The sequence below is a fragment of the Cricetulus griseus genome, chromosome 6, assembly GCF_003668045.3.
Source record: "Cricetulus griseus strain 17A/GY chromosome 6, alternate assembly CriGri-PICRH-1.0, whole genome shotgun sequence".
Classification (NCBI taxonomy): domain Eukaryota; kingdom Metazoa; phylum Chordata; class Mammalia; order Rodentia; family Cricetidae; genus Cricetulus; species Cricetulus griseus.
In genome coordinates this window covers 65154828-65165395 of record NC_048599.1, presented here as the reverse complement: position 1 = coordinate 65165395, position 10568 = coordinate 65154828, and positions in this window count along the sequence as shown.

Below are 10568 nucleotides of genomic sequence, written 5' to 3'. Positions count from 1 at the left end.
TTCTTGTAGCCCCCTGTCTTCTACGGGCCATTGTCATTCCTATGTGCTCTGACCTTAAGACAATTGTCCTTTTTATTTCTGACCAGTCACCACACAGCCCCTCATCACAGTGACATTACAAAACAGGACTTAGGGAAAAAAATGAATTACCCCTTTTCCATTGCTTCTAGAGGGTGACAACTAAAACCACGAGGCTAGGACCTGGTATAAGAGTGTACTTTCAGGAGGACTGACAAAGTGCTGAGGGGACAAAAAGAGAGAAGGACACGCTGAAAGCATAAAGTCACCTTCTCAGCTGGTGCTATCTCTGTAGTTACAGAAGTTACCACAGCGGAGGAGCCTTTTTGGTGGTATCTTTCAGCACATTCCATACGTTCTTGATTTCTGGAGGAGGTTTTGTTATTGTTTTGTTTTCATTTTTTTCTTTTAGGGCTCATTCTTGATATAGATTTAACAGTTTTGTTCAACAACATTGGAGTAAAGACAGCACATTGAATGTTTTGGCTGCAGACATGATCCTATCTCAGGTTTCTTTTATGAGACATAAGAAAGTAGAAAGTATGAGTAGTCTCTGAATATTTGACTATGACACTACAGAAAACAAAACAAAATACCAAACAAACAACAAAAAACCCAAAATCTAAAAACTGATCAGTAGCACCCTCTTGTGGCCAAATGAAATGCAAGCTCTGTGTTCTTGAGCTGGTTTCAGTCAACCAGCAAGTTGAAGTAGGGAAGATCAATTAGATGTCATTCCTGGATGACTCTTTGTTTTCTAATAATTCCAGTTATTCATTACTTATTAATTCAGTCAATAACTCAAAAACAGTTATTGAACATCATCACTGGGTTTGCCAGTATTCTAGAAATTGAAATTATAGGATTGAAGGAAATAGAACAAATTCTGCTCAAATCATAGCTGGTAAGCAGACAAACAATTTGATATACAAATATCAAATGCTGTTATATGATATGACTAAGTTAGGTATCTGGGGGATGCTGAGAAGGAGTATTCACTAACAAGGTAGCATTATGAGAAAGAACTGGATGAGGTAGAGGCACTTTCTAGATGCAAAGGGGAATGGTACCCAGAGGGATTCAGCAGGCACATAGCTGTGAGGGTTTTCTGGGGATACCCTGTCCACATCTCATTAAGACAAATATATTTATGGAAATTCTGAGTTTCTTCTGGTTTCTTTCATGGCAGGACCCAGGCCTGAGGCTTTCTATGCTGAAGCTTCAGCATTTGGGGCTTGTATTGGCTAGTTTTATGTCAGCTTGACAAAAGCCAGAGTCATCAGCAAGAGAGGAACCATAACTGAGAAAATGCCCCATAAGATTGGGCTGTAGCAAAGCCTGAATGGCATCTTCTTAATGAGCAATTGATATGGAAGGGCCCAACCCATTGTGTGTGGTGCCATTGCTGGGCTGGTGTTCCTGAGTTCTATAAGAAAGCAGGCTGAGCAAGCCATAGGAAGCAAGCCAGTAAGCAGCACTCTATAGGCTCTGCATAAGCTTCCTCTCTGTTGAGTTCTAGCCCTCACTGCTTTTGATGAACTGCTATACGAAAGTGTGAGTGAAATGAACCCTTTCCTCCCCACATTGCTCTTCGTCATGGAGTTTCATCACAGCAATTTTCTACCCTGAGAAAGTTCTGGGTATGGACTGCTCTGTCAACATTTAGTATATGCTTTCTAGCTTTTATTTACATGTTCTTTTGATATTTTTCTGAAGTCAAACAACCTTCCTTGGATCATTGCTTTTTTTGTCACACACACACACACACACACACACACACACACACACACACACACTAGCTCTTAGAACTTAACCAGTTTCTCTTCATCTATTTTTGCCTAAGGGCTTTTTACCTTTCTTTCTTTCTTCCTTTCTTTCTTTCTTTCTTTCTTTCTCTTTCTTTCTTTCTTTCTTTCTTTCTTTCTTTCTTTCTTTCTTTCTGTGTATCCTATTTTCACTGCTTCTTGGATCCCTCTGGATGGCAGCTGCCTGGCTTCTTGTCCAGGGCACTTCTCTGTCTTTCTCCCTTGTGTTCTCCTCCTCCTAGAGCCTAGATTTCTCCACCTACTTATCTCTCTGCCTGCCAGAACTGCCTGTCCCTCTTCTGCCTAGCTACTGGCCATTCAGCTTTTTATTAGACCAATCATGTGCTTTAGGCAAGCAAGGTGAACCATTAATTCATCTTTGCATAATTAAACAGATGCAGCATAAACAAATGTAAAACATCTTTACATCATTAACAAAATCAGCAAAAACAAATGTAACACACATTCACATAATTAACATAATATTCTGCAGCATAAACAAATGTAACACATATTTGACTAGTTAAAATAATATTCCACAACACTATGGTACTTTGCAACAGCAAGCCATGAGGACTTTGGACCCTTTAAGACTAATAGTCGCTATTTTGAGATTGCTTTGGAAACCTAAGCAATACATTTGTGGGTTAATTGGAAGAAATCTACAGTGCATTTTGTTCCTTGGGTTGTTCTTGGATGTGATTTTGTGCCTCCTGGGCCAGACATTTACATTCAGTTAGACATGTTTATTCTTTTTGGATGTCAGAACATAGCTGTAGAACCCGATCTGGTGAAAGGAGATGCTGAATACTGTCCTCAGTGTACCTGAATCTGGACATGGCTTTCTGCCTTGTTTTCATGCTTTCCCAGATATAATCAATAGTACATGAGGAACAGTTGTGTTTAAACTAGTCTGTCCTGAGAAAGTTCTGGGAAAGGGCTGCTATGTCAGTATGTAGTATGTTCTCACTGCTGTTAGTATTGTATGTATGTGCATATATGTGTGTGTTAGTGTTTTTTTTGTGTGTGTGTGTGTGATGCTAAAGCAGAGTGATTGAAATAGCTAAGCCAGCTTGTTATCAAGTCTGTCACCATGAGGATAAATGTGAAGTGCAAAGAGACAGAATGTACATGTGTCTGAGGAGGTTCATCTTAAATCATATGCCATTTGCCCAAAACTTGAAATGGGGGGATATCTTGATATAGAGAATTAGACAATATGAAAATCCCAGGATGATTCTAAAATCAAGGGTTTAAACTATATTCTCTCCAAACAGATAGCTTCAAGATCCCTTGTGACCTGCTTTGACACAGAGACACAAAGAGAACCTTAAAAAAATCCAACTTCTAGCTATTCGATTTGGATTTTTCTCTCCAATTGTAAAAAGATTATGGGGGTCCCATATGATCTGCTCTTGGGCTTGTCTCATCTGTACTTTTCTTGCCTTTCCTCGCTGATGTCAAAAGCTTCATGAGACTGAGAAGGCATTTCAAACCCGAGAGAAAGAGTTTGGCCTATAATTGAATTTTCAATGAAGCCATTATTCTCTGTGTGCTCTGATATTAATCTTAATTGAGGGGCTATTTTCTCAGGCTCTTTGGATGAGAACACCAGTGCTTGAGGGTTCTGGGAAATGTTCCTGTAACCCAGTCAAATTATCCCTCCTCCAATCATCACTCCAAATACATATTCAGTGTCTAAGTCGTAGTGTGATCTCTATTACTGATCTATAGTTACTTGGAATCTGGCGTTGTGTGTTTTCCTTTTTGCTAAAACTGAATGAAATTTTAAAAGAAATATGCCTATCACTAAGCTTACAAAAAAAGTTTGCAAGTAGCTCCAAACAAATAAGCCAAACAGTAGCACAAATGCCCTCTTCAACTTAAAAGTGTCATGAGTGTACCACCACCACCACCATGTGACTTTATTTTGAATTAAGCAGGTGGCTCCATCTTCAGGATCTTGTTTGTGAAGGGCTTGGGGCAACTGGCTGAGGGTTCAACTGGAAGGTTTATAGAATGGCCAAACCCTCTAGGCCTCCAATATAAAGCTGCATCCTTCAGGTGTGACTCCCTGCAGAGCCTTGGTTCCTGAAAGCTGAAAGACCAGAGAGGATGGATTCATTCTTTGCTATAGTGAGGATGGGGGAGACAGAAAATAAAGTAGTCCAGATAATATGTAAAATTCGGTTCTCTGGCAAAACTGCAGTGGTGGGACTTTTAAAAGACCTTTTGCATATGGTCTTTTAAAAGTGATTTGTGCTTATTTATGTTTTAATGTAGCTACTAACTTTCTATCAGTGTCATTTGTGTGTGGGACCTTGAAAATATTACAGTCTCCATCTCAGGTCATTTCTCAAAAAGCCCACTCAGCTGACAAGAAGTGTGTCAACTGTCTTAGACTCTTGGTTTACTAGATCTAGGCCAATCAGTTTATGAGAGGGAAGTTTTAAAAAGCAAAACAAAATGAGTAGGTTCCACTTTACTCACATTGCCTGATTCCTTGATATAAAGAGACTTAACACGGTGAAGACAAAGCATCTGAAGTATTTACCCTCGCTCACAATTTAAACTATTAGTAGACATTAATCAAGGGATACTACCCTAAACCAATGATATACAAATATCTGAATCAAAACCTGGAAGTAATGTACACTGTCTGGGAGAACACCACATATCAGCTATCTCCTCTTTACAGTATTCTAGACTTGTGTAAGAGCTGCATGTCCAACCTGTACCATCTGGCAAAGACCTGTTGACTCTGTGCCCCAGTATGGAAGTCAGATGACTGAACCAGTGCAGAAAAAATTTAGGAGACCAAGAGACATCTGGTGATTGTAGTTCTAAATGGATGTATTAGTTGCATTGCTTGCTGTTGTGATGAAACATTTGGCATGACTAACTTAATGAAGAAGAGGATTTGTTTGGCCTAAAGTTTAGACGGGTTTTTCAATCATGTCAGCCCACACTTGGTGGCTACGTGGTCCTAATCTGATTGGTTTATGGCAGCAGGTCTTGCCAACAGCTCCCTCACAGAACAGTGATCAGGAGGTAGAGAAAATAGAAGCAAGCAAGGATGGGCTATAAAACTTGAGTCCCACTCTCACAACCATTTCCTGTATTCAAGCCACCTCCTATAAGCTCAACGATTTCCCGTGAGTCTGTAGGAGCATTTCATATTTAAACCGTAGTGCCGGTCTGCCTTCCTTTCTTCCTTTCTTCCACCCTTCCTTCCTTCCTTTTTGCGTGTCTGTTTTTCTTCTTTTATCCTTGGTTAATCATTGGAGACATACAAATTACGGGCTGGTGATACACTATAAAGCATACTTTTTTAAATGGTCGTATTTAGTTTTTAACAGGTGTCCTGACAGTGCTACAAGAGATTGCTTCACTGTAATGGAGAGCTAAGCCACAAACCAGTATGGATGGAAGGAAAGCAGAGATCCCTGCTAGTGTGCCTTGTTCCTGCTCTTGTTTCATCTGATCCACAGGGAGTCATAAGTTCCAGCTCAGTAGTCACCATTGTCTTCTTCTTGGCTAGGAGCATCATTATACCTCACGTGACCCTAGAATCCAACCATTAGATGCCTCTGTGTAAATGAGGAAAACGAAGCTGCACACCTTGTCCTAATGAATCTCTGTTGTGAAATCTACCCTAAAACCCAGCAAATAGCACTGCTATCTGCTGGTGAGAAGCTGGGTTTTCTGAGGTGAAGCTGAAGTCCCGAAGCAGTGTGTACAATCAAGAAGAAGACCATCTAGGACAAAATGTGTGTTCCAGTCTCTCAGAAGCAGGATTCATATGAAGAGCAGCATTGAAAGAACCTTGGGCTAGTGATATTTTAGTCCTTATTTAGAGGATGCTGTGGTAGGCTGGGCTACACTTATGTCTGAAAATAGGTAACTGGAAGACTTTGGCTCCAGTTTCTGTGTTGTGGATTCATCCCCAAGTTCCTGTCTGAGACTTTAAGACAGTGGTTCTTAGCCTTCCTAATGCTACAACCATTTAATATAGTTCCTCATATTATGGTGACCCCTGACCACCACAATAAATTATTTTGTTGCTACTTCATAACCATAACTTTGCTAGTGTTATGAATGGTAATGTAAATATCTGATACAGGGCTCTAAAAGCATCGTGGCCCACAGGTTGATAACCATTGCTTTATGAGTTGGCATAGGAAGTAAAGCTATATGGACAAAAGCTCACTGACTGCATGACTCACTGTGTCACGGCACAGCTTCCATGATGAGATTTCCCCACATACCCTTTTTTCCTTTGCTTTTTTCTCTTTTCTCTTAAATCTGTTTTTGGGGGGGGGGGACTGCAAGAGCAGAGGTCAGAATTGCAAGGATGGGAAATGAAGGGGATGAAGATGCATGATGTGAAGGAAACAAGGAAATAGAAAGTTTCAAAAAACAGTTTGCGTACAATTAAATGAATCTGTTCATGTTAAAGCATCTAAGACTTTGACCCCCACGCACATTTAACGATGGCTGGAGACAGTTTTGGTTTTCACAACTGGTTGGTGGGTGGTGGTCCTGGCATCTGGTACATAGAAGTCGGGAATATTGTTAAACAGCCTCCTAATTTACAGGAAAGCTACTTGAAATAAGACAAATTGCGTAGCGCATGCTTGAGAAATCCTTCCTACCATTGTCTTTTAACTTCCATCCTGTAGAAAATCTGATCAAGGGATCTTTGCTGAGAATGAGTTTACCTGAGTAGGCAGGTAATTGGGAGAGGGCTAGGGGGTGCATATTTGGGGACAAATGGGTTCTGCTGTGGTTGTATAGAAGCCTTAAGGTTTCCCTAAGCAAGCTTCCATTTTCGTATAAGAGAAAGGGGGAAGGATGGTGATGTGAAATTTACAGAAGTACTTAGTATGTGCAATGAAAGGCCTATTTGAGTATTGTGGTAACTGCCACAAACTGTAGATGTGGGCGTATGTAGCAAGTTTTCTCATTGGACTTTCTTTGGACCACCAGACCCAAAATAATGACATGGAGACTTATCATTAATTATGAAAGCTTAGCCTTTAGCTTAGGCTTGTTCCTAACTAGCTCTTATAACTTAATTAAGCTGTTTCTATTAATCTATGTTCTGCCACATGGCTCTTTACATCTCTTCCATTCTGTATCAACTCCATCTGTGTCTTGCTGGCAAAATCCACGCACCTAGATTCATCCCTCTGAGTTCCTCTCTGTTTGGAAGTCCTACTTCTCTTCTTCTTGCCTAGCTATTGTCCATTCGGCTTTTTATTAAACCAACTAGGCACGTTAGTCAGGGGAGGTAAAACATAGACACATTTTTCACACAGTGTAATCAAATCTCCCGCAACAGCCACGTATTATAGTCTGATCAGTTTGTTGGATCCACAGAGATTCTTCCAGGTTCTCTAAGTGAAGAAGAGCTATTTCAATTGTTTGCTTAAATTTAAGATGCCAGCTTTTGCTTTGGTTCTGCCCATGCATGACGTGTGCAAATAAAATTAAACATACAAAACAAAACAAAACAAAAACAATAAGTCCTTTATTAGAACAGAACACTTATGTATGATTCCAGGCTAAAACTTTATGGCTGAATGGATAGAACTAGAAGAAACTGTCCTGAGTGAGGTAACCCATTCACAAAAAGACAAACATGGTATGTACTCACTCATATATGAATTTTAGACATAGAGCAAAGGATTACCAGCTTACAATCCTCATCACCAAAGGAACTAGGAAACAAGAAGGACTCTAAGAGAAGAATGCATAGACCCTGGAGAAGGCAAAGGGGCAGGATCTCCTGAGCTTATTGGGAGCATGAGGGTAGGGAAGAGGGAGCTGGGAGAATGAGAGGGGGAGAAGGGGAGGGGAGAAGAGGAAAGGGAAGAGCAGGAAGGTTGAGTCAGGGGAAGAATAGAGGAGAGCAGGATCAGAGATACCATAACAGAGGGAGCCATTATAGGTTTGAGGAGAGACCTGGCACTAGGGAGATTTCCAGAGATCTACAAGGATGACACCAACTGACAATCTAGGCAATGGTGGAGAGGCTACCCTAAATGTCCTTCCCCTATAATGAAACTGATGACTGCCTTATATGCCATCCTAGAGCCCTCATCCAGTAGCTGATGGAAGCAGAGGCTTCCACAGCTAAACACTTAACTGAAGTGGAATCCGTTGCAGAGAGGGAGGAGTGAAGAGCATAGAGGTCAGGACCAGGCTGGTGAAACCCACAGAAACAGCTGACCTGAACAAGAGGGAGTGCATGGACCCCAGACTGATGGCTGGGAGGCCAGCACGGGACTGATCCAGACCCCTGATCATGGATGTCAACGAGGAGGCCCCAGCACTCTATAGGGCCTCTTCAGTATTTATTCCTGGCATAAGAAGGGACTTTGGGAGTCCATCCCACATGGTGGAATGCTCTCTCAGCCTGGACACATGGGAGAGAGCCTAGGCCCTGCCCAGGATGATATGACCAACTTTGGGGAACACCCATGGAGGGCCTTACCCTCCCTGGGGAGCAGAGAGGGGATGAGATGAGGGAGCTGGTGGGGGATGGAGGGGAGGAGAGGGAGAGGTAGAAGGGTTTGCCATGTGAAGCAGTCTTGTTTCTAATTTGAACTAATAAAAAAATAATCTTTTGGGACAAAAACTTTATGGCTGACTTAAATGTAATGAAGCTAGAAACAGTGAAATGGGAGTATCTGGAGAATTACCAGTAACTATCCAAGTGAAGATCTAATATAGTATAAGAAGTAGAAAAGGAAGCCTTTGAGTATACAAATGAAAAAGACCTCTCATAGAAGGACCACAGAGTTTGCCATTGTACTACACTGGTCCTTTGCCTTCAATAAATCTTACCTTACCGTCTAGACCCTCCCTCTTCCTTTCTCACCCATCTCCTCCTCTTTCTTACACAGTCTTCCTTCTCCTGTCTCACACTCCTAGACACATGCCTGGAGAAGGCACATAGGTACCTTATTATCAAGGATAAGAGAGTGCTTGGTTGATTTTGTGTAGATGGTACTTTAAATTTTGAATAATTTAAAATCTGTTACTGTACTTCTTAATTTACGGTGGTTTGTAACCTTGAATTCTGAATCTCTTAAAAAAACAAAAAATATTTATAGATACTTCTGAGAAAGAGCTTTTAAAATACTCCATGTTTTTGAAAAAATCTTTGGAAATGAATTATAATTCACTTTATAATTCCATAACCAATCTACTGCCAGGTATGTATTTACAATAGGGGTTGGAATACAAATGTCTGTGGGGATCATATGAAAAACACAAGAAAAGCAGAAAAGACACAAGGCAACAGAATAGGGACTAAAACAGTATTAGGGACTGTGGTGACCTTGTTAGCTCAAGTTCTTTGCAAAGGCAGCTTATGCCACCTCTATCCACCTTTAGCAGGCAGGCTCAGTATATTGCCAGAGTGATGCCTACAGGAAGACAAGAATCTTAATTTTATTACACTTCCTGACTGTTTCCCAGATAATGCAAGCAAACAATGTACTACTATCACTCTATTTCATTTTTCATTTTTCAAACACACACACACACACACACACACACACACACACACACACACGAGAGAGAGAGAGAGAGAGAGAGAGAGAGAGAGAGAGAGAATGAGAGAGAGAGAATCTATCCTTACCACCTGTATTTTTTAAAGAAACATTTCACTGAATTTGCTTCATTACAGATGTGCACTCTATCCATTCCTCTGCCCATACATCAATCCCTCTTTATATTTCATACACAGTTCAACCTAGGTACAGACATCAGAATACTTCTGAAATGCTTTATGTTATTAAGTTGGGTTCTCTATTTTGACATCTTATTTGTGTGTTTTGTGCATGCCCACACACTCACACATATTATAGTACAGATTGTTTCATGTATGCACATGTATGTATGTGAGTGTGTGTCTATTTGTACAGAGACCAAAGAAGAAGTTTGGGTACCTTATTTTATCACCCTCCCCCATTTTCCTTTGAAATATTCTCTTTCAGAGAACCTGTAGCCAGCCTAGCTGCCAGCAAGACCCACAATACTCCTACCTTTGCCCCTTACAGCATTAAGCTTACATGTGTACACAAAGCCATGCTCATTTGGTTTTTGGTTGGTTCGTTGGTTGGTTGGCTGGGTTTGCATGGATCATGGGAATTTGAACTTGAGTCCTTGTGTTTGCAGAAACTGCTCTTAGCTTTTTCCCAGCCCTATCTTAAGTAAAGCTTCAATATACAAATTTACACATTTTGATGTACACATTATTAAACAGAAATGCCACTCACTCTAATGCTAGAATGGTATTTATGCTTGATAATGGAAGGTAAAATTGTTATAGGATGAAAATGACAAGGATAAGGATGGAAATGGTGAGAGTTTGGAGTCTATCCCAAGCAGTTATTCTTTATAAAGTTTTACAGTTAAAATATGTATCCCTTACATGAACACAAATGTTAAATGGAAGGAACACTGTGTGGAAGACTTCAGCAGCCATGACTAGAGAACAGTGCAAACAGATGAAGGAGACACAGAAGCATAAGAATGAGATGAATGATTCACAGAGAGACAAACTTTTACTAAGTGACGATTTTTTCTGATTGACTTGGAGGGAAGCAAGTCTTCATTAAGAGGTTAAAAAATATACACACAAGGAAAATATGTCTACCCATATAGTGATGCTGATGCTATTTCCATGAATTGGGCCACACAGAAAGTTAAGAACTTTCCCACATTATAATT